The sequence below is a fragment of the Schistocerca nitens genome, chromosome 4 (assembly GCF_023898315.1).
Source record: "Schistocerca nitens isolate TAMUIC-IGC-003100 chromosome 4, iqSchNite1.1, whole genome shotgun sequence".
Lineage (NCBI taxonomy): Eukaryota > Metazoa > Arthropoda > Insecta > Orthoptera > Acrididae > Schistocerca > Schistocerca nitens.
Genome location: NC_064617.1, coordinates 271,639,603 through 271,663,502, shown reverse-complemented (window position 1 = coordinate 271,663,502; position 23,900 = coordinate 271,639,603). Strand labels below are relative to the sequence as shown.

The window sequence follows — 23,900 nt, the reverse complement described above, 5'->3', positions numbered from 1 at the left end:
ACTACAGTTTTCCTGCCAGTTATAGTTATGCCCTTTAACCTTTCATGAACACTTCGTAAAAAGGGCTCTAACGACACAACATAAAAACACAGATAAGGGACTTCCCTGTGGGATGCCGCGGTTTATTTGAATTTGCCGCGACAGCTGACAGTTGACGGCTAATTTAGCGTTCAGACCAGTAGCAATGTTTTTTATAACATTAACAGTTAAATGGACGAATCCCATTTTTGTCAGTACCTCAAACAGGAAACGGTGATTCACCGAGTCGAAAGCCTTATTAAAATCTATAAAGCGTAGAGCACATTTGATATTGGAAACTGATGCTAAGGCGATGATGTCTCTATATTCAGAAATTGTATTAAAAATACTTCTATTTGCTGCACATGACTGATGTTGACTAATTAATTTGTCGGTCAGAGGGGAAAGTCTCTTTTTTAAAATCCGGCATACTATTTTGTAGTCAGAGTTTAAAAGTGAAATAGGGCGGTAATTGTTTAAACTTTTCGTCCCTTTGTTTTTCGGCATAAGTACAATTTTGCTATCTTTAAAATCTTCAGGTACCGTCTGCTCGTTAAAAATCTCATTGACAATGCATGTAAAAGTGTCACCAATTAAAAACCAGAATTTTAAGTAAAATTCTACAGGCAGTTCGTGGGGTCCAGCAGATTTATTTAACGGGGACTTGGTTATTATCTCACGAACCTCTTCGTTACTGACTTCAGAAAGGATTTAGTCGTTATCAGAACTCGTCAATTGTGGGGATAAAACACTGAGAACCTCTCGCAGAGACCCCTCGTGAGGTGGGCTGGAAGAATATAATGCATGGTAGTATTGGTATACTGCATTGAGAATCTGCTTCTGAGACGTTAGTGTTGTCCCATTGGATGTTTTAATTTCACTAATGACAGTTCGTCGCCTATTCTTTGCATGCCGAAGCAGATGATATAAGGATGTTGTTTCATCCTCTACCACCGACTTCGCCTTGGACTTCAGTTTTAAGCCTTCCATCTGTTGTCTTTTAAAGGCAGTAATTTCGCTTTGGCGTGTTTGATGTCGTGTAATCTAATGGTTGACACGTTTGCCTGTTCATAGAGGTCCCGCAACAATCTGTAATAAAATTCCATACTGTTTTTTAACTCCCGCGCTCTTTCTCTGCTGTATCTGATACACACTTTTCTCAGTCTCGGTTTTGCAACCTTAATCCACCAATCTAATACTGTGGGGTGCCTGTCCATCGATCGCAGACATAAGGTCCACGCTTCCGATACTGCGTCTGCCAAATCTTGCTCTTTTAAGAGAGAGACATTTAGATGCCACTGGTTCCTAAAAATCTGAATTGGCTGTGGAGCTAAATTAATGCACGCCTTCATACTGCAGTGGTCACTAAAATATACAGGTACGATTTCTGAATTGAGTAGACATCGTTCTAAGTTTTGCGAAACATAAATTCTGTCTATTCTACTGCGCGAAGTCTGTGTTATATACGTATATTCAACATTCGTTGGATATTTTAGTTCCCGTGCGTCCTTAAGTTTTAAGACGGTTACTAGGCGTTTAAGTTCCAACGAACCGTTAAAATGTGGTTGTTGATCTTTACGATTTAACACACAGTTAAAATCACCGCCCATTATAAAACTGTTTGGGTTTCGACGTAATAAATATATAATTTCCTCTTTACAAAATGCTGCCCTGTCCTGTCTATTACTATTTCCTGAGGGCGCATATAGGTTAATCAATGTGGTACCTAAAACGATTATACTAATGGCCCTTCCAGATTCCAAACGCTCTACTTGAGACACGGGAATTCCTTCCCTGAGCAGAAACGCTGTTCCTATATGTGTTTCACAAGATACGTTAACAATGGCGGTGTATCCTGGTATTGCAAGTGACGTCGTTACAACCTCCTGTAGCATCGCGATATCGGTTCCAGAGTCAGACAAAAATTCCTTGAGAGCAGCTAGCTTTAATGAGGTTCGAATTTTATTTATATTTATCGTTGTGATAGAGTATGCTTGCATCTGTAACTGGCTATTGGCCACCTACAACCTTGGTCAAAAACTGTTGTACTTTTGGTATGCTGAAATCCGTTGTAGAACTACAGTCGTTTAGAATTCTGCATTGTTCCTCGTAACACGGTTGCTAAACATTAGCTTGTCTTCCATTGTCATCCCGTACCTTAGTACTGAGGGGCTGTTCGACATTGAGTGTATCAGGAGGCTCATCTGGAGCACCTTCTCGGACAATGTCATATCGTATATTTTTCTGCGATTTTACAGCTGACTTTTCGGCTTTTCGTTTGGCTGGGGTGCGAGAAAGAGTAAGATTCGGTTGTGGTTTTAGCGTACGGCGGTGGACGCCCTGAAAACCCTGACCTGATTTTGTTGTGGCAGCACTCGGCGTGGCCGCTTCAGCAACAGTGTCTCGAGAGATCTGGTTTGTAAACACTGCCTGCTGTTTACATGCTACCTTCGTTTGTTGTGATGCTTGCGACGGTGTTTGCTTATTGTCCGGTTCAGAAGTAAACACTTCCTCTTGTTTACACTCTGGTGCCGGTTGCTGTGCTGTTGCGGTGTCGCGGTGTTGTTGTTCTACCGCTTCCGCGAACTTCCCGTCTGTAAACAGCTGATTATCGCTGTTTACAGCTGGGCAAGTAGTCACTGCCTGGGGGACTTCTACTTTCTCGCTGTCGGCAGCTGCCGTTTCATTTTCTGGCAATGAGCGAGATGTATCAGAGACTGTAATTAAATCCACTTGCATTTCGTCTTGGGGCACAGGCAGATTTTCATCGCTAGCTTTCTGTTTACGGACAGCAGGAGATTGTCGGGAGGTTTCATCATCGGAATGATCATCTGTATGTTCAAGTGGTCGTTTCTTGTTTAGTACGTCCAACACTCGGGCAGAGGAATCACAACTGAAACGTGTTACCAGGGGTGGAAAATCACTACCATCAACAGCAATATTTCCAGAACTAGGTACAGGATCCGAACCCTCACCCTGTTCGGCTGTATTATCAGTTGCCAAAACTTCGCTCAAGGTCATCTTGCGGCGTTGGACTAAATTTGTTTTTAGTACAAAAACACGACGGGGACAGTCCTGCCTTAAATGACCCGATTCATTGCATATATGGCACGTAGGGGTTTGACCAGAATAAATCACGTGTGCTTTATGCCCGTCAACAGTTATATGAGATGGGATATCCGTCTTTACTTCCATCTCTACCGAACGAATACCATTGAAGCTCTGAATTTTAAATTGCTTCGACCAAAGTTCGTTAACTATATCCTTAACCTCACCATATTGAGAAAGGGCAACCTTGATTTTCTCATTATCTATCTCGATAGATAAATTTAACACCCGCACGGATCTATAAAGAGCATCAGCTCTCCTGATAGCCACTTTACTTGTAGTGCCGTCTCTATGCAAAAATTCTATATGATACCCGAATTTTCCAATAATTTTATCTACCGAAACGGGGCTCAAAAATTTTACGAAAACACAGTAGTTGTCAGTATCTAGCTGAGTGGTATGCACCATATCAGAATTAATGCCAAGTACCTGATCAAGCCAATCATGAATTTCCAGAGCAGTCGGCTGAACACGTCGTGTTTCCTTGGCGAAAGCAAAAACCAGCGTATTCTTCCTCACAGTTGTAGCCATGGTATGCAGCAATCAAGGGGAGATTCCGGTAATTACCGAAAACTCCACAAGCGATAAATAATCGTCGGTAGAAAACAAAAACAGAACACAGTAGGCAGAAGAAACGCAAGTTACACACGAAGAAAATCACAAAAGGCAAAGACACAGAAACGCAATGTAAACACTGGCGAAGCACTGACTACGCGCAGCAAACGGTGGCACGTCCGTACGCGTCGGCAGCTAGAGCCAGAATGCGACTGAGCTATACCCCCTTCCACGATCTTTCTTTTCCCATAACTTAAGGAAAAATATTATACTCTGCCTGGCTAAAGACGTCTAATCGAGCAAAATGTTGCGTAATCATTATCTCTCAGTTATCTATTAGCGTTAAACGATATAAATATCAAAAATACTAGACAGTTCGCGCCCGGAGAAAGTGCGAGTCGGCGCCTTCACCTTAATGTCAGAACGCTAAAATTGCACTAGTTGCTTTTTTCAAGCAAGTTCTGTTCGTCCGTTCTCTGTAATCGTTTGGTATCTGATTAAACTGACATACTCACCTATGGCTTTCGTAAACGAAAATTTCATTGTGACCCCGACGTGATTTGAACACGCAACCTTCTGATCTGGAGTCAGACGCGCTACCGTTGCGCCACGGAGTCGACGCTGCTTAGGTCTTGTCATGAATAGGTTCCTCGAACACTTACTGTACCGTTCAAACCTAAGAAATAATGACAGTAGGATCCACGAGAGACTCGTCCCAGATGTAGTTGCTCTGGCGGGGGTGTAACTCAGTGGTAGAGTGTCTGCTTCGCATGCAGAAAGTCCTGGGTTCAAACCCCAGCTCCTCCCATTTTTGTTTCTCCGTGCAGCAGTACATGAAAACTTTTGCCTATCACCATATTCTATAAAATTCAGTGTACAAGATTCTTGCCCCAAGAAAGTGGATTTCGTACAGTTCGACCGCATGGCGGGAGGACGATGACCTGCAAGAGCCTGGGCTGCGATCCCCCCATTGAAATGCTGCTCCAAACCCTTCGGTATGGCGTGCGGAGTGCATCTGAAACATGTATTTGCAACTCACCGCGACTACCGTCATTTGTTTTTTCGAGATACTGAAAAATGAAGGGGGCACCCGGGATTGAACCGGGGACCTCTCGATCTGCAGTCGAATGCTCTACGACTGAGCTATACCCCCTTTCACGATCTTTCTATTCCCATAACTTAAGGAAGAATATTATACTCTGCCTGGCTAAAGACGTCTAATCGAGCAAAATATTGCGTAATCATTATCTCTCAGTTATATATTAGCGTTAAACGATATAAATATCAAAAATACTAGACACTTCGCGCCTGGAGAAAGTGCGAGTCGGCGCCTTCACCTTAATGTCAGAACGCGAAAATTGCACTAGTTGCTTTTTTCAAGCAAGTTCTGTTCGTCCGTTCTCTGTAATCGTTTGGTATCTGATTAAACTGACATACTTGCCTATGGCTTTCGTAAACGAAAATTTCATTGTGACCCCGACGTGATTTGAACACGCAACCTTCTGATCTGGAGTCAGACGCGCTACCGTTGCGCCACGGAGTCGACGCTGCTTAGGTCTTGTCATGAATAGGTTCCTCGAACACTTACTGTTGTGTCTAGACCATACAGCCTAGACACAATGCTGTAGCCGATAGGGCACGCAATGCTAACGCAGACGGGCGTGAAGTCTGGAACATGAGACTTATAAATGAATAAGAAGAAAAGTACGATGATGCTTGTTACTTAACTTTTAATTAGTCCTTGGAATACATCTCTCTTGAATATTAGTAAGCTATAGGCACTGATACAAATGGCGCCTTGCTAGGTGGTCGCCAGTTAACTTAGCAGAGGGCTATTCTACTGTCTATCTCTCGGCAAATGAGAGCAAGGCTTAGCACGTCCAATCGCTAGCTATGTTGTCCGTACAACTGGGGACGAGGTCTCCTCAGTCTCTCGAGACCTGCCTTGTGGTGGCGCTAGGTTTGCGATCCCACAGTGGCGACACGCGGGTCCGACATGTACTACAGGACCGCGGCCGATTTAAGTTACCACCTAGTAAGTGTGGTGTCTAGCGGTGACACCACATTCCTCCCCCGCAAATCGGCGAACGGTCGTGAGATAAGGCTTCCGCCCGCCGTGGGGAGGACCGCATGTCGACGTATGCGATGAGGTGGGGAGCCTAACAACAGGCGAGGCTGTGCCACCCGCACCCGGCCATTCGGTCCGAGGGGAGCTAGGAAACGCCTGAAAACCTAGTCCAGGGTGCACGTCAACATGCGGTGTATGCGCACGTAATGAGACAGGAGGGGCCGAAGGGTCGACCTCCATTGCGTCGGGGAATCCGACGCGCGATGACGACATCTGGTCCGTAGCGGGCAAGAGGTCCATGGCGGAGGACGGCCGGTCACGGGAAGCGAGCGGCGGCGCGTGACCCTGGGAGGCGCCGGGCGGTTGCAGCGAAGCGTCCACTGCGGGCGGCGCCGGCGGCGGCTGCGGCGGCGGCGCGACGCCATGAGGCAAAAGGGAAGGCAGCGTCGGTAACACCTGGGGATGAGACGAGCCAGTAGATGGGTCCCCAAGGCGCTGACCGGATGGCTCCGTCGCTGAAAGCAGACGGGGAGCGGTAGAACCCAGGCGACGACAGAGGCGCAGCTGATTGAGATGCCGACGCACCTCACCAGAGGCCCCCAAAACCAAATACATCGCGCGGCCGAGGCAGCGAAGAATGCGCCCTGCGAGCCAACGCCGTGAACCGCGATAGGTGCGATAATAGACAACGTCGCCAGGAGCAAAAGCAGGAGTCTGCCGCTGCACAGGAACCTGATGTGGCGGATGCAGCAAAGACATCAAGGTGCGATGAGAACGACCATGGAGCAATTCAGCCGGCGAGCGACCATCGCGGGGCTGAGAGCGATACGAAGACAAAAAGAGCAACAAAGCGTCCTCCCGAGAATGCGACTCTTTCAATTTCAACATCTGTGACTTGAAAGTCCGGACCAATAGTTCAGCGGCACCGTTTGACTGAGGCGAAAACGGCGCGGATGTCAGATGTTGAATACCATTGGCCTCGCAGAAGGACTGAAATTCTGCGGACATGAATTGTGGGCCATTGTCGGAATCAATAGTCTGCGGAAGACCTTCAATGCAAAAGATAGCAGACAAGGCTTGGATTGTGGCAGAAGACGTCGTGGAAGACATCTGGACAACAAAAGGAAATTACTGAAAGCATCGACCACAACCAACCATCGAGCATTCCAGAATGGACCAGCAAAATCGATGTGCAAGCGTTGCCAAGGGGAAGTGGCTTTCGGCCATGCAAAGAATTGCCGCGGCAAGAGGAGCACATATTCGTAATCGCAGCATCGATTCCGAACCAAGTACAGTGCTGACGAGCAAGTTGTTTCGTACGCACTATACCCCAATGTCCTTGGTGAAGAAGCTTTAAGACAGAGGACTGTAACGAACGTGGGACCACGACTCTGGATTGATCATTATCGGAACGCAACAACAAAACACCATGTCGTACAAAAAGTCTCTCCTTGTGAGCAAAAAAACGGCGAACCAAAGGATCCTCGATCCGTGACTTTGACAAGGGCCATTGCGTAGCAACAAAACGCAAAACAGTAGCAAGGACAGGGTCAGCAGCTGTGGCTGCAGCTACACGACGAAAATCAATAGGAAACGATTCGACCACATCATCGGTTTCCGAATCAATGAACATGCAAGCAAGTTCGGAAGAATCGAATGCTTTATCCTCAGCAACAGGCAAACGGGACAACGCATCAGCGTTTCCGTGCTTAGCAGTGGACCGATACAAGATATCGTAGCGGAACTGCGAGAGAAAAAGTGACCAGCGAATGAATTTCTGCGCTGTACGTGGAGGTACAGGCTTGTTCGGAGGAAAAAGCGATGTCAAAGGTTTGTGGTCCGTGATGATTGTAAAGTGACGACCATACAAGAAATCATGAAACTTTGTAACACCAAACACGAGAGCTAAAGCTTCTTTCTCTATCTGGGAATAATTTCTTTGCGCAGATGAGAGCAATTTGGACGCAAAGGCAATAGGGCGATCATGCGAACCATCTTTGTGCGCAAGCACAGCACCGATCCCGAAATCCGAGGCATCTACCATCAACAAAAGAGGTTTTCGGGGATCGAATGGCGTAAGGCACGTATTTGAAAGTAACGCCGATTTCAACTGGCGAAAGGCGCGGTCGCATTCCGTCGTCCAGACGAACGGAACACCTTTACGGCGTAAGCGATGAAGCGGAGCTGAAATGGAAGAAGCGCGCGGCACAAACTTTGCATAATAATTAATTTTACCCAACACACTCTGTAGCTGTTTCAAGTTTCGCGGTGCAGGTAAATCCTGTATGGCACGGAGGTGCTCGGGACTCGGATGTATACCTTGGGCATTTATGACATGCCCCAGGTAGGGTAAGTCCCGAGCAAAAAACACACATTTGTCCTTCCTCAAGCGAAGACCATTCTGACGCAAGACCTGAAATAATGTTCGGAGATTTTGCAAATGTTCGGCTTCTGTCTTTCCTGAGATCACAATATCGTCCAGATAGTTCGCAGCAGTAGGGACCGACGCACACACAGTTTGTAAATATTGCTCAAACAAAGCAGGGGCGGATGCACACCCGAATGGCAGTCTTTTGAAGCGATACAAGCCAAGATGCGTGTTTACCACCAAGACGTGCTGGGATTCTGCGTCCACAGGTATTTGCAAGTACGCATCTGCTAGGTCCAATTTTGAAAAATATTTTCCCGGGCACAGTTTGTCAAAAAGATCTTCCGGGCGGGGCAAAGGAAAAGTGGCAGTCACAAGTTGTGGATTCACTGTTGCCTTGAAGTCCACACAAAGTCTCAGTTTACCGGAAGGTTTTGGCAAAATTACTAAGGGTGAGGCCCAGAGAGAAGCCTGCACACGTTCAATTACACCTTGAGATTCTAAATCGGCTAATGTTCTGGCGACCTCATCACGCAATGCGTGGGGAACATTGCGCGCTCTGAAAAATTTCGGTTGCGCGTTTTCTTGCAGTTCCAAATGCGCTTCATAGTTCTTAGCGCAACCAAGGCCCGGTGCAAAAATGTCTGCAAATTCTTCACAAAGACTAGAAACACTGGCGGAAGGCACCGTCTGATTCACTGATAGGACCTGATTTACTATAGACATATTAAACAATTGAAATAAATCTAAACCAAACAAGTTCACTGCAGAAGTAGAACGAAGAACGTAAAATGAGACAAGTTTTGTCTGTCCCTTGTATGTGGCAAGAAGGCTGCACTGTCCTAACACAGGTATATGCTGTCCAGAGTAACTATGTAACTTAACATTTGCGGCACGCAATGGCGGTTTGCCCAGTTGTTTGTACGTGTCGTGATTGAGCAATGAAACTGCAGCTCCGGTATCGAGCTGGAATGGTATCACTGTGCCTTCAAAGTCTAAGTCCACAAAAAGTTTAGTGTCCTGCTGACGACAAGAGCGACTGTCACGTGCAATTTGAACTGATACAGGTACAGAAGCACTTGCGACTTCACGGGAATTTCGGCGACGTCGACGCACACTGTTTGTGGGACGAACACAGTCACCGTTAGCTAAAGTGTCACTGGACGGGTGGGAATGAACTACATGAATGTCCATGGGCGAAGGTCCACGAGCCTGATCGTCCTGGGTTCGATTCCGGCGCGAAGCAAAGGGCCTGGAATTATTGTGATTGTCTGATCTAAGCTTTTTCTGGCAAACACTTTGAACATGTCCTTTCTTTTGACAGTAAAAGCAAATAGCTTGGCGTGACGGGCAATTTTCACGCGAATGTCTAGTTGCACACCGCGGGCATGATTTCACTGCAGTTGCTTGCTTACGCGGCGCACGTGTTGGCAAGGTAGGCTGCCGCTGCTGTGACGGGCGCGAGGGCCGCGTAGCGTCCCGTGCAGCGGGCCCGGCGGGCCGGTTAATGTGACACACTGCTGGCGAAGTTTCAAATGAGTCCTGAGCAGAGTCAAGTGTGTCTTGCCTATCCAATATGTCTATCACTTGTTGAAGGGAGGGATTAACGAGTTTCAAAATCTGTTCCCGTATGCGAACATCAGAAACGTTCTGTGCTATTGCATCACGCACCATAGTGTCTGAATAAGGAAGGCCACAGTCACATTCAAAGGCACACTCCCTAGTAAGTCCTTGCAAAGTTGCAACCCACTCCCTATTAGTCTGACCGGCCGTACGTTTTGTACGAAAGAACGTATACCTTTTTGCAACTACATTAACTGTTTCCTTGAAATAGGCATCTAAAGCAGACAAAATTTCTTCGTAGGTCAGAGTTGCTACGTCGCGTCGGGGAAACAATTTCACTATCACACGGTAGGTAGACACACCGACACAAGAAAGCAAAAACGGCTGCCGCTCGTTACCTTGAATTCTGTAGGCTGTTAGATGAAACTGGAACTGGCGGGACCATTCTTGCCATGTTTCTTCGGCCGCCACGAACGGCCTAAATTGCGGTGCAATGGCGTGTTGTGGCTGCGGTAGCGATGAAGCGGCGGCTGCCGCATCGTGTTGCAGCACACGTTGACCCTGGACGAGCTGTCCCAGGGCATCCAATAACGCCTGCGACTGCTGATTCTGCAAGCGAAAAAATTCGGACAGTACATCCGGAGATTGTGGCGAAGCCATGACACAATCTAATTAATACAAACTCTTTTTCTCGTCGCCAATAATGTTGTGTCTAGACCATACAGCCTAGACACAATGCTGTAGCCGATAGGGCACGCAATGCTAACGCAGACGGGCGTGAAGTCTGGAACATGAGACTTATAAATGAATAAGAAGAAAAGTACGATGATGCTTGTTACTTAACTTTTAATTAGTCCTTGGAATACATCTCTCTTGAATATTAGTAAGCTATAGGCACTGATACAAATGGCGCCTTGCTAGGTGGTCGCCAGTTAACTTAGCAGAGGGCTATTCTACTGTCTATCTCTCGGCAAATGAGAGCAAGGCTTAGCACGTCCAATCGCTAGCTATGTTGTCCGTACAACTGGGGACGAGGTCTCCTCAGTCTCTCGAGACCTGCCTTGTGGTGGCGCTAGGTTTGCGATCCCACAGTGGCGACACGCAGGTCCGACATGTACTACAGGACCGCGGCCGATTTAAGTTACCACCTAGTAAGTGTGGTGTCTAGCGGTGACACCACACTTACTGTACCGTTCAAACCTAAGAAATAATGACAGTAGGATCCACGAGAGAATCGTCCCAGATGTAGTTGCTCTGGCGGGGGTGTAACTCAGTGGTAGAGTGTCTGCTTCGCATGCAGAAAGTCCTGGGTTCAAATCCCAGCTCCTCCAATTTTTGTTTCTCCGTGCAGCAGTACATGAAAACTTTTGCCTATCACCATATTCTATAAAATTCAGTGTACAAGATTCTTCCCCCAAGCAAGTGGATTTCGTACAGTTCGACCGCGTGGCGGGAGGACGATGACCTGCAAGAGCCTGGGCTGCGATCCCCCCATTGAAATGTTGCTCCAAAGCCTTCGGTATGGTGTGCGGAGTGCATCTGAAACATGTATTAGCAACTCACCGCGACAACCGTCATTTGTTTTTTCGAGATACTGAAAAATGAAGGGGGCACCCGGGATTGAACCGGGGACCTCTCGATCTGCAGTCGAATGTTCTACGACTTTTTTTTTCGGCCACAACGCAATGTCCTAACCACTTTTTTGTTATTATTTTTTTTTTAACATAGAATGCAAGGCCTTTCCAGGGTTCTGCGAAGGCCTTCACGGCTACCGTAGCGGCCCTGGGGCCCACAAAGTCCCCACCGTACTTCGCCCTTAGCAGCAATCCCCTACTTTGGCATCGCAAACTTCGATATTTTATCCGCGATTCGTCATTGCGTACTTCATCCGATGCCTTGTTTGTCAAATAATATTTTTAGCATGTTACCATACAATGTCTTGTTGTGTCGTTGTCCACATATTTTATAATATTCCAGTAATACATGTTGCTCATAGTCCAGTACGTCGGGCAGGCCGAGGTTATTAATGACATAATTGACATAGTTCCCCAGTAGCCATAGGGTAACATTAGTCTTCTGAATAGGGAAAGCAACGCTTTCGGGGTTGACGAGAATGTCGACAGTAAGGTGTCTGCCGTCGTTCCTATTGATAAATGCCACCTGTTGGCGGACTCTGTCCCAAATGACCTGGTAGCCATTGCATATGAGACGATGCCGTAAGGTGTCTATCACATTACAACGTGGACACTGATTTGTGTCACTCAAGCCTATAGACTGTAATCTTTCATTTGTGGCAACGGTATTATTGACAACCTTGTACCGGGCACCGCGCACTTTGGTGGACAGTACTTTACTGTTTATATTCTTCCAAATATTTTGCCAATTTCGGGTGGGATATTTTGATTCCATTCTGTTGCGGTTGTCCTTTGTAGTAAGGCAATCCATGATGAAACTACAGTTTCTTTTGGTCCTATCCGCGACAATGCAGTGCAGATAACTGAGTTCTAAATAGTAGAATCTGATGTGCTGCAATTTGTAAGATATTTTACTTATGTTAATAGGTGGTTCCATACTCTCCGGTTTAAGGATTTGGAAAAGTTTCGATGATAAATTATTGTGGCGGTCTTCTAAAAGCTGAAGTGTACGCTTGATATAAAGAGCCGTAGTTTTGCGGCGGATATCGGTCAGTCCGAGGCCTCCTTCTCTCGGTTTTAATGTTATAGTACTGGCTGCCACTTTAAATATCTCACCTCTCCAAACATACTTGCAGATGAAGCTCATGATGGTTTTGGATATCGTTGTAGGTATCGGCAGTATTTGACCTACATATACTGCTTTCGAAAGGACAGCGCAGTTGATTAATTGCACCCTTTGGACTATGTTCAAGTCTCTAAGTCGGTTCAATATTAAAGTACCTCGAATACTATGTAAGACCTTCTTCCAGTTGAATGTCGTTGTTTGCAGGGGGCATCGGTAGAACCTCACACCTAACGCAGTGTGATGGTCTACAGACCTGGCCCATTCGAGGGCAGTGTTCCTGAAGCCATGGAGATTTAGAAAGGAGCTTTTCATATCGTCGATTTGCGCTCCCGTTGCGAAGCAGTAAAGGCGAACAATCTCTCTGTCTTACAACGTCGTCATTACTTCTGACGATGACTCCGACGTCGTCGGCGTAAGCGTTGGTAGCGTTACTGACCCCTGAAATTGAGATGCCTTCTAATTCCTTGTTTAATCGTTGCAGCAAAGGTTCTAGTGCTACCACAAATAGCATCATTGATAAAGGACTTCCCTGCGGGACACCATTTGCTGTTTCGACATCTTGAGTATAGTGTCCATTTATTAAAATTTTGGTTTTCATGCCTTGCAATAGATTTTTTAAGACAATTAAAAATTTGTCGTTAAAACCTATATGCATCAGAGTGGTAAATAAATATTCATGGTTTACCCTATCAAAGGCTTTAGAAAAGTCGATAAAAACGAGGCCAGCCTTCGTCAATGTCGTTGAGAAGATACTGATTATGTCCCTGTATTCGCAGACTGTTTTAAAAATATTCCGACCCGGGAGACACGTTTGATGGGGGCCAATTACTGTACCAAACACCGGTCGGAGTTGTTTTTTACTACCCTGGCAATAATCTTATAATCAGAGTTCATTAAGGATATCGGTCTCATTTTGTTGAGCTGTTTGACATCCGAATTGCTTCCCTTAGGAAGTAAAACAGTGACACACTCTTTCATTTCGTCAGGTATGTGCCCTCCACTCAAGATTTCGTTGACGACTTGTGTGAATTTATTCCTTATAATATGCCAATATTGGGAATAAAATTCTACGGGTAAACCGTCGGGCCCAGGTGATTTTTTAGCAGGTGAGCTTTTAATTACTTCTAAAATGTCTTCAGACAGGATTTCAACAGTGAGGCTCCTGTTGTGTTCTGCAGTTACTAGTTGTTCCATATCTCAGTTTCGGAGCAGTTCCTGTCCATGATCTGGGTTATACTGGTGAGCACTGTACAATTGATTATAATACCTATGAGCTTCGTTTAAAATATCTTTTTGTTGAGTTAAAATACTTTGATCTTCAGAGAGCAATGACTGAATAAAATTTCTTCGACGATTTTTTTCGTGCTGGAGTAGATGATAGAGTGAAGCGTGTTCTTCTTCCACTGTGGTTTGAACTCGTGATTTTATTGTCATTCCTTCCAGCTGTTTGCGTTTAAGACTAAGAAGTTCGGCCTTGACCTGTTTGATACCCGTTCTGACAGCCGCGGACATTGGCATATCATAAAGGTCACGCAGACAAGTATAATAGAATTCGACAGTGCGCCGAAACCAAAGTGCCCTTTCCCTACTGTAAGAAATTAGAGTAGATCGAAGTTTCGTTTTGGCGCATAAAGTCCACCAATCTATCGTTGACCGGTATTTGTGGTTTTGTCGGAGTGAAAGTTGCCAAGAAGCTTCTAACTGCTCCGTTAGGGCGTTATCTCGAAGCATGGCGGTGTTTAATTTCCAAAAAGGACGGCCCCAGTATGTCTTCTGTTTAGGAAGTCCAATGCTGCACCTTAGTGCTAGATGGTCGGAAAAGTAAGTTGGTATTCGTTCGACGCCACTGATTTTGCTGGCTAAATTTGAACTTACGTATATGCGGTCGATCCGACTTTGCGCTTTAGTGCTAAAATATGTGTACTGGACAGACACGGGGTATTTGACCTCCCAAGCGTCCCGCCATTTCATTGTTTTCACAAGACCGTCTAGTTCTGGGGAGAAATTGAAATTTGGCGTTTGGTCTTTCCTGTGTAGGACACAATTCCAGTCACCTCCGACTATTACATCGACGGGATTTTCCTTTAGTAAATACACTAGATCATTTTTTAAAAAAATTGGCTCTTTCTGTTCGACCACTGCTTCCCGAAGGTACATAAACATTTATAATTGTAACACCGAAAATCTTAAAACTGATTCCCCGCCCCGATTCCAACATGGAGACATCTGTTATTGCAATATCTTCCTTGACCAGGACAGCGGTGCCGCAAGCGCTTTCTGAGGCGACATTGAGAATTGCAGTAAATCCCGGAACAGACAAATTTGAAAAACACACTTCTTGAAAAAGCGCAATATCGGTATCGGACTGATATATGAAGTCCCGGAGGGCAGCAATTTTAGTTGCACTCTGGATCTTGTTAATATTAACAGTCATAACGTGATACGTTTGATCCATGAGCAAGAGCTGTTAGTGTTTACTTGACTTTCCGGCGATTAGGCATGTGGAGTCCGAATTCACGTGTCATTCGTGGGCTCAAAGTGTAGTCGTGAGCTTGAGACGTTGCGGTTAACATGCCATACCATTGTTCGCAGATACATGTGGCATTGTTGTCTCCGTATCGTCTGCCCATTCATAACGCCTATTTTGGGTAGATTGTCTACGTTGGGAATTAGGTACGTCCTGATGGTCGGAAAATTCGAGGCCCGGTGCTCCTTCGTCCCGGACATCGTTCTCAGGTGATGTCCGTAGATGCGATGTTATGCTTCCGACCTCAGGTTCCCTCCGGCCATGGTCTTCGATCGTTGTCTGTTCCTGAATGCTCCTCAACCTACCCCGCAGAGCCGGGGCTAAGCTTTCAGCAGCCTGGTGTGCTAACCGCTTTTTGCGACGTTTCCTAGCTTTCCGAGGCGATCTTGACCGCTCTGGAGACGAATCGGGGGACTTTTCGGACGAATGCGGAGACGAAGTCGGCGATGCAAGCCGGTCCTGTGTCCGAGTCGAAGATCCAACGCTGCTCTTTTCACCAGGCGTGGAAGAAAATTCTACCGCAGTTAGACTCGCCTCTGTCGCAGGGGGCCTGTCAGCCGCGCTGTGGGAAGCAGAACCGTAGTCATTGACTCCTTGTGTCACTTGGATGATCGAGTGATCTATGATCATATCTTGCCCAACAATATTCTTAACTGGATCGTCCGTTGCCGCTACTTTCGTGTTGGTCTCGTCCTGTCGTTCGCAATCTGGCGGTTGAAGGGAGGTATCCAGAGTAACCGCAGAAGGTTCTGCCCGCGAGCTACGAGAAGGATCGGCACAGTCGTAAGGTACAGGTACCTGACTTTCACTGGTGGTGCGCTGGGGCGCTGTATGGTTAGTCATAGCTAAGGAGCTACCACTGTCTATATGGCTGAAAACACTCTCGGGATGCTCGCATTGGTCCCCCAGTTCGAAAGATGTCTGCCGAGCTGATCGCAAAGATGACATGGCAGCAGCGTACGTCATCTGCAGGTGAACTACAGGCCCTGCACCTGCGGACTCTACACTTGATAATTGAGGAACCCTCCGTCTACTGCACTCAGCACGTACGTGCTCTGTCGAGTTACAAATGGCACAGGTACGATGCTGTCCATCGTAAATGATCAACGCACGGTATCCTCCAATATTTACAAAGGAAGGAATGTGCTTGAGAAGTTCCATCTTAACCTGGCGAACGCCATTCAAAACGGGAAACATGTGTGGTTCTGACCACAATTCCGCAACATTGGAAATTACTCTGCCATACGCCCCGAGAACACGATTGATTTCGACTATAGGCATTTCAAAAGGAAGCTCAAATACCCTTACTGTTCGTATTCCCATCCCAGCATAGGATACTACGACATCGCTAACTGAGCCGTCTAAGTGGTTAAACTTAATAATACCTCCACATTGTTCAACAATTGCGACACATTTAGCAGGGTCTGCCAATTTCACATATGCCGAGTTAGTCACAAACGATAAATGAACTCCAACTAAATCATATTTAGTAATACCAACTTTTTCTGTGAGCCACAGTTTGATTTCAAAAGCTTTCGGTCGTACGCAATTTCTATCGAAAGCGAATTTTATCGTGTCTTTTCTCATTTTTAATCAAATCAATACACAATTAAGTGAAGTAATGCGCTTGCGAGCCGGCCTACCTGGCTCGCAGGAAAACAGCCTTGTAGACACGAAACGACCGCAGCGGCCGCCACACGTCCGTCTCGCGCCGAAGACGAGGCGCGAATGTGTCGACTGAGCTATACCCCCTTCCACGATCTTTCTTTTCCCATAACTTAAGGAAAAATATTATACTCTGCCTGGCTAAAGACGTCTAATCGAGCAAAATATTGCGTAATCATTATCTCTCAGCTATATATTAGCGTTCAACGATATAAATATCAAAAATACTAGACACTTCGCGCCCGGAGAAAGTGCGAGTCGGCGCTTTCACCTTAATGTCAGAACGCGAAAATTGCACTAGTAGCTTTTTTCAAGCAAGTTCTGTTCGTCCGTTCTCTGTAATCGTTTGGTATCTGATTAAACTGACATACTTGCCTATGGCTTTCGTAAACGAAAATTTCATTGTGACCCCGACGTGATTTGAACACGCAACCTTCTGATCTGGAGTCAGACGCGCTACCGTTGCGCCACGGAGTCGACGCTGCTTAGGTCTTGTCATGAATAGGTTCCTCGAACACTTACTGTACCGTTCAAACCTAAGATATAATGACAGTAGGATCCACGAGAGACTCGTCCCAGATGTAGTTGCTCTGGCGGGGGTGTAACTCAGTGGTAGAGTGTCTGCTTCGCATGCAGAAAGTCCTGGGTTCAAATCCCAGCTCCTCCAATTTTTGTTTCTCCGTGCTGCAGTACATGAAAACTTTTGCCTGTCACCATATTCTATAAAATTCAGTGTACAAGATGCTTCCCCCAAGCAAGTGGATTTCGTACAGTTCGACCGCATGGCGGGAGGACGATGACCTGCAAGAGCCTGGGCTGCGATCCCCCCATTGAAATGTTGCTCCAAAGCCTTCGGTATGGCGTGCGGAGTGCATCTGAAACATGTATTTGCAACTCACCGCGACAACCGTCATTTGTTTTTTCGAGATACTGAAAAATGAAGGGGGCACCCGGGATTGAACCGGGGACCTCTCGAACTGCAGTCGAATGCTCTACGACTTTTTTTTTTGCACATTGGATTAGCAGTCCAACGCCTTAACCACTTTTTTTTATTTTTAACCACTTTTTTTCTCTTTAACCGTTACACTATTTTTGTGTTTTTGTTTTTTTTCGATCCCGGGCCTCCTGGGTGAGAGCCAGGTATCCTAGCTACTTTTTTTCTATTTTTTTCTTAACCACTTTTTTTTATATGAAAAACGAAACCCTTAACCTTCTATGAAAATAAAGTTGAATGGTGAAAATGACAACGAAAAGATTTCCCTCCTGGGCAAAGTAGATTTGCTGCTCGAAAAATAAACGTAACATAAACACAGCTTCTTATCTCACTCAATGAAAGTTCCTGTAGCCAGTGAGCAGCAAGTCAGTGAAGGCCCCAGTGTGAGAGGGAGTCAGGACGCGACACTGAAGCAGTGGGGCCTCTTCGCGGCACTACTGGTGTCCCGCGGCCCGGCCTCACCCCCGTACACTCAGGTGACCTATCCGATACCCATGCGATTAAATGCTATTTTAAGCATATTGCCGAAGAGTTTCCCATGATTCGGGTACGGGCATGTTTTGGCGAATTCGATATCCATAAACATCTTGAATTCCAAATAATTGTCACCGCCAAAATTATTAAAGACGTAGCTGGAATAGGTACCCAGCAACCACAAAACGGCATTGTTTTTCGTCTGCGGATAAAATTGCACATCAGGACGAGACAGTAGTGTTGGCGAAACATTGGCGGTTGTAGTCCTGGTAATAAGAGCTATTTTTTCTCGAAGCCAAACCCAGTTCTGGAGACGTTCCCCGCAGGTGTAGCGGTGGAGAACTGTATCCGTCAGTTGGCAGCGATGACAGAGAGGGGTGTCACTGAGCCCGATTTTGTGTAACCTCTCGTTCGTGCTAACCACATCATTGATGGCTTTGTACCAGGCAGTGCGAGCATCGGAACTGAGGACACGGGAACTGACATTGCGCCATACGATATCCCAGTTCATGCCACCGAGCTTCGTTGCCAATGGATTCTTTCCTTCGTGTTGTCTCCAGTCCGCTATTATGGCTTGTGCAGTTAAATGTTGAGAATTTAAGACCTCTTGACTGATGTAGCTCCGTGAAAGGTAATAATCTCTGATATGTTTGAGCCGATAACTGATGGGCTGAATATTCAGCGGTGGATCAAGACTTTGCGGCCTGACGGCAGTGAATAATTGCGCTGTAATGCCGGAAGAATTATTGTTAATTATAGCGGCCGTCCTTTTAACATAGAGAGCCATCGCTTTCACCTTGATATCTACTAATCCCATCCGTCCATTCTGGGGATGGAGTGTCGCAGTTTTGGCAGACACGCGAAAAATTTTCCCTCTCCAAATAAAATGGGTTACCTTCGACATAATTTGCTTAGCAAAGACGGCAGGCAGTGGCAGGAGCTGAGCCGTGTAGAAGGCTTTTGATAAAATACAGGAGTTGACCAGATGGATCCGTTCAAATTGATTGAGGCTTCTGTGGGAATTGTCAATGAGAGCACCGTTAAGTTTACGCACTATTTCCCTCCAGTTAGCCGCCGCCATCTTTAAAGAGGACGCCGTCAATATGACGCCGAGAGCCATGTGGACGCTGACTTCCTGAGCGTAGCCAACACGCAAATGCTGGAGGCCACAGAGGTTAATAAATTTACTTTTCTTGTCATTCAATGTAGCCCCCGACGCCAAACAGTATTGCTGGAGGTGAGCCGCTAAAGTGGTGACATCATTCTCATTGCGGACAACCACACCCACATCGTCGGCATAGGCGCCTACGACAGTTTTTTTTCCTGAAAGTGTTAGCCCTGTGAGTTTCGCCTGCAGTTGGAGTAACAGAGGTTCGAGTGAAAGAACAAAAAGTAACATGGACAAAGGGCTGCCTTGTGGTATCCCTCTGTTGATTTGAATCGGTTGGGTTAGTTGCGAGTTGACAGAAAGTCTTGCGTTGATCCCCAGTGCCATGTTTTTGATCATGTCAATCGCGTTCTGCAAGAAACCGAATCTTTTCATGGTTTCAAGGAGGTACTCGTGAGTGACGAGGTCAAAGGCTTTAAAAAAGTCCAGAAAGATCAGCCCACACTTCACGTTACTGGCGTTCGTTAAAGCAATGATATCCCGGTAAAAAGCTGCCGTTTGCAATACAGTTCTCCCGAAAGCACATGTCTGTTGACGTCCAATGAATTTTGCAGTGAGTGGCATTATTCGCGTGTTGATTGCACGGGCGACTATTTTATAATCGGAGTTTAACAATGAAATGGGGCGGAAGTTGGCGATATTTTTTGTACCTCTGCTTTTAGGGATAAGCACAATTTTGCATTCCTTAAAGGCAAGTGGTATAGGCTTCCCTTGAAAAACTTCGTTCACTAATTGGGTGATTTTGTCCCCGATGATGTGCCAATACCTCCTGTAAAATTCAATGGGTAATCCGTCAGGACCAGGGGACTTCCTGATCGGCGAGTGGCAGACAATCTCCAAAACATCTTTATTACTAAATTCCAAAGAAATGGTGTCATTGTCTTCTCTAGTTATGGGAGAGGAAATGGCACTAAACAGTTCGTCATAGCAGTCGTCGTGAGTAGCCACTGACGTGTAGGTGTCAACAAAATAGTCGTGTAGTGCCTTGATAATCTCTCGCTGGGTGTCGACAGTCGTGCCATCACCTAGTTTCAGGGCCTCAATAAAAGTCCTCCGTCTGTTCTTAGCATGTTTGACTAGGTGGTATAGAGCGGCTGTTTCATCGTCTCTGACCGACTTCACTTTTGATTTGATCTTAAGACCTTCCAGCTGCATCCTCTTAAGATTGATTAATTTCGCCTTTATTTTTCGAATGTCGTCTATTCTGGTGTTCGCGGCGTCGGCTCTATCACAGAGGTCGCGTAAGATAGTGTAGTAGAACTCCATCGTCTTCTTTATCGCGGCTGCTCTGTCAATACCGAAGAATAGAATAACCTTTCGCAGTTTGGGTTTTGCATGCTGAGTCCACCACGCTATGGTGCTACGAAAGTTTGTGGTAGTGCGCAAACACTGCTCCCAAGTGCGTCGCACCGCCGCCTCTAGGTCAGCATCCGTTAATAAGGAGACGTTCAAGTTCCATTGATTTTTATACCAACGCGTTGGTTGTGGCAGCAAATTCAGGCACGCAACGACACCACTGTGATCGGAGAAGCTGGAGGGTATTGTTTCAATTTGTAACAAGACTTTCTCTAAAACGTCGGAAACATAAATCCTGTCAATTCTGCTGCATGAATTCGCGACGATGTGTGTGAATCGTACCAAGGTCGGGTACCTAATTTCCCACGCGTCTTTCAGTTTGAGGTCGGTCACGAGACGCTTTAATTCAGGCGAATAATTAAAATTCGGGGACTGATCTTTCTGGGATAAAACACAATTAAAATCACCTCCAATGATAACACGTTCGGGATTTTTCCGTAACAAATAGATGATTTGTTCCTTAAAAAAATTTGCTCGTTCCGCTCTATAGGTACTACCAGAAGGCGCGTACAAGTTAATGATGGTGATGCCAAAAACGGTGACACCCTCACCTCTACCCGAATCTAACTTGTCAATCTGAGTGGCGGGAATGCCTTCTCTAAGTAAGATGGCAGTCCCCACGTTCGAGTCGGGGGAAAAAATTAGTAATAGCAACAAAACCAGGAAGAGTTAAATGTGGCATGGCCACCTCCTGCAAAAGAGCGATATCTGTTCCCGACTCAATAGAGATATTGTTTTAAGGCACTCAGTTTCACCTCCGACCGGATTTTATTAATATTTAATGTCGTGATCGTATAGGCCTGCGACATAATGGCAGTACGTTGTAGAGGCCGATGGTGGTGGTTAGTGTTTAACGTCCCGTCGACAACGAGGTCATTAGAGACGGAGCGCAGGCTCGGGATAGGGAAGGATTGGGAAGGAAATCGGCCGTGCCCTTTCAAAGGAACCATCCCGGCATTTGCCTGAAACGATTTAGGGAAATCACGGAAAACCTAAATCAGAATGGCCGGAGACGGGATTGAACCGTCGTCCTCCCGAATGCGAGTCCAGTGTGCTAACCACTGCGCCACCTCGCTCGGTTTGTAGAGGCCGAAGGAGCAAATGTCTTTAAAGGGCCACATCTTCATGCCATTTCATATTTGTGGCCGGGAAATTCGTGTCTGTGACGTCACTGAGTTGTATTCTTGCGTCTTTGTTCGTACTCTTTTTACGCACAGCATTTACATTAGGTTGCACTCGGATCCTGGGGCGGACACTGTGGAGCACCTCCGCAGCCGGCGGCGTGGGAGGGTCGTGGGTGATGTCAATCTGCTCTCCCGGCACATCCCGCGAAGGGATCGCACTCGGCGATACCGCCGGCGAGCGAGCAGCTGAACTATCACTCGCACTATCAGCCTGTTTGGCAACATTCTCTGCCCGCAGCTGTTTGTTGTCATCGACAGACCCGGACAGCTGTGTTTGTATTATTTCCTGGAGTTGTTGACATTCCCCTTGTTGTGAGTCCTGAACCGAAGCGGCTGCCACGTGATGTGTACCGTCGGCGCTCAGAGATGTTTGTATACCACCATCACAGGCCTCTGTGTGTGTACTTCCTGCAGGAATGTGAGCCACACGTACAGGTTGGTCGGTCTGAGTTGGCTGTCGCGGAAGTTCTAAGGCACTGGCTCTGAGCACTATGGGACTCAACATCTTAGGTCATAAGTCCCCTAGAACTTAGAACTACTTAAACCTAACTAACCTAAGGACATCACACACACCCATGCCCGAGGCAGGATTCGAACCTGCGACCGTAGCAGTCCCGCGGTTCCGGACTGCAGCGCCAGAACCGCTAGACCACCGCGGCCGGCTCTAAGGCACTAGCCAGCGGTAACTGCTTAACTTCCACGGAAGTATCGGCACTTGAAATTGTGGGAGGAGAAGCGTCCACAATAGCCTCACCGATTGGAGCTTTCGCTTCCGAGCCGGATTCCCGATCGTCCTTTTTCGCGGTCTCATGCGCACTAGAGGTGTCGTTATCAGAGCCACTGCTGTCACAAGTTCTGCGCCTCTTATTGGTCGCGGCATCGAGTTTTGCAGGGGGCAACGCACCTTTTTCTCTCCGAACCAGAACCGGAAACTCATCAGAGCGAAATTCTTGTTGCTGTTCCGAAGGCATTTCAGAACTAGGGAGCCCAATCTCTGTCATCGGCTTGGCCGCCACTACATCCGCCAAAGTAAGCCTTTTACGCTGCTGGAGGGAATTCTTTAACACAAACATGCGCCTGGGGCAGTCTTGACGCAAGTGACCACTCTCATTACAGATATGACGGGTCGGTGTTTTGCCAATGTAAGTAACGTGAGCCTTATAGTCACAAACAAGTATATGGGATGGAATATTCTGCTTGACATGCATTTCTACAGATCGGACGCCACTGTAACATTGCAACCTATTTTGATTTGACCACCGTTCATTTCGAATCTGCTTAACGTCACCGAATTTGGATAGTACCTCCTTCAGATAACAATTTTCTACTTCAGGGGGTAAGTTAAAAATACGCACGTTCGTGTAGTCTACATCGGCATTGGAAATGAGCACTGTACTTACAGAGTCGTCCCGGTGTCGGAAAATAGCACTTCCTCCGTGCTTCGTCATGATCTTCTCCAGTAATACAGGATTCAGCAATTTAACAAAGAAACAATACTGCTCGGTATCATAATAGGCGGTGTGCACTTGGTCAGATGTAATCCCAATAACATCAACGACCCAGTCATGTATCTCCAGTGAACTCGGTTGCACAGATCGGGTGGACTTGTCGAAATCAAAACGGAGTGTACAGTTTCGCGGAAATAACCTGGACATTGCAGCAGATAGCGAGCGGTTAACCCGCTACAATAAGACCGCAACAAAAATAGAAATTGAAAACGATATAAACTGCAGAATAACACAACACTCCCAAACAGAAATATGAGTTGAAAACACGCCTTGTGAACACGCGGTGGAGCGGAGCACTGATACGTCCGACCTGCACGGTGTCGCAAGCGCGACTGAGACTGAGCTATACCCCCTTTCACGATCTTTCTATTCCCATAACTTAAGGAAAAATATTATACTCTGCCTGGCTAAAGACGTCTAATCGAGCAAAATATTGCGTAATCATTATCTCTCAGTTATATATTAGCGTTAAACGATATAAATATCAAAAATACTAGACACTTCGCGCTTGGAGAAAGTGCGAGTCGGCGCCTTCACCTTAATGTCAGAACGCGAAAATTGCACTAGTAGCTTTTTTCAAGCAA

At 46.4% G+C, this 23,900-nt stretch overlaps 7 non-coding genes across 7 annotated transcripts; 3 read left to right on the top strand and 4 right to left on the bottom strand.

The window, feature by feature from the left end:
• Window positions 1-4,226: 4,226 nt before the first annotated feature.
• On the bottom strand, window positions 4,227-4,298 carry Trnaw-cca (transfer RNA tryptophan (anticodon CCA)). Its single transcript has one exon. It is a non-coding gene; the product is annotated as a tRNA-Trp (tRNA).
• A 118-nt stretch (window positions 4,299-4,416) lies between these two features.
• Trnaa-cgc (transfer RNA alanine (anticodon CGC)) lies at window positions 4,417-4,488 on the top strand. Its single transcript has one exon. It is a non-coding gene; the product is annotated as a tRNA-Ala (tRNA).
• A 274-nt stretch (window positions 4,489-4,762) lies between these two features.
• Window positions 4,763-4,834, bottom strand: Trnac-gca (transfer RNA cysteine (anticodon GCA)). The gene has a single exon. It is a non-coding gene; the product is annotated as a tRNA-Cys (tRNA).
• Window positions 4,835-5,152: 318 nt separating this feature from the next.
• Trnaw-cca (transfer RNA tryptophan (anticodon CCA)) lies at window positions 5,153-5,224 on the bottom strand. The gene has a single exon. It is a non-coding gene; the product is annotated as a tRNA-Trp (tRNA).
• A 5,715-nt stretch (window positions 5,225-10,939) lies between these two features.
• On the top strand, window positions 10,940-11,011 carry Trnaa-cgc (transfer RNA alanine (anticodon CGC)). Its single transcript has one exon. It is a non-coding gene; the product is annotated as a tRNA-Ala (tRNA).
• Window positions 11,012-17,037: 6,026 nt separating this feature from the next.
• Trnaw-cca (transfer RNA tryptophan (anticodon CCA)) lies at window positions 17,038-17,109 on the bottom strand. The gene has a single exon. It is a non-coding gene; the product is annotated as a tRNA-Trp (tRNA).
• A 118-nt stretch (window positions 17,110-17,227) lies between these two features.
• Window positions 17,228-17,299, top strand: Trnaa-cgc (transfer RNA alanine (anticodon CGC)). Its single transcript has one exon. It is a non-coding gene; the product is annotated as a tRNA-Ala (tRNA).
• Window positions 17,300-23,900: the final 6,601 nt, after the last annotated feature.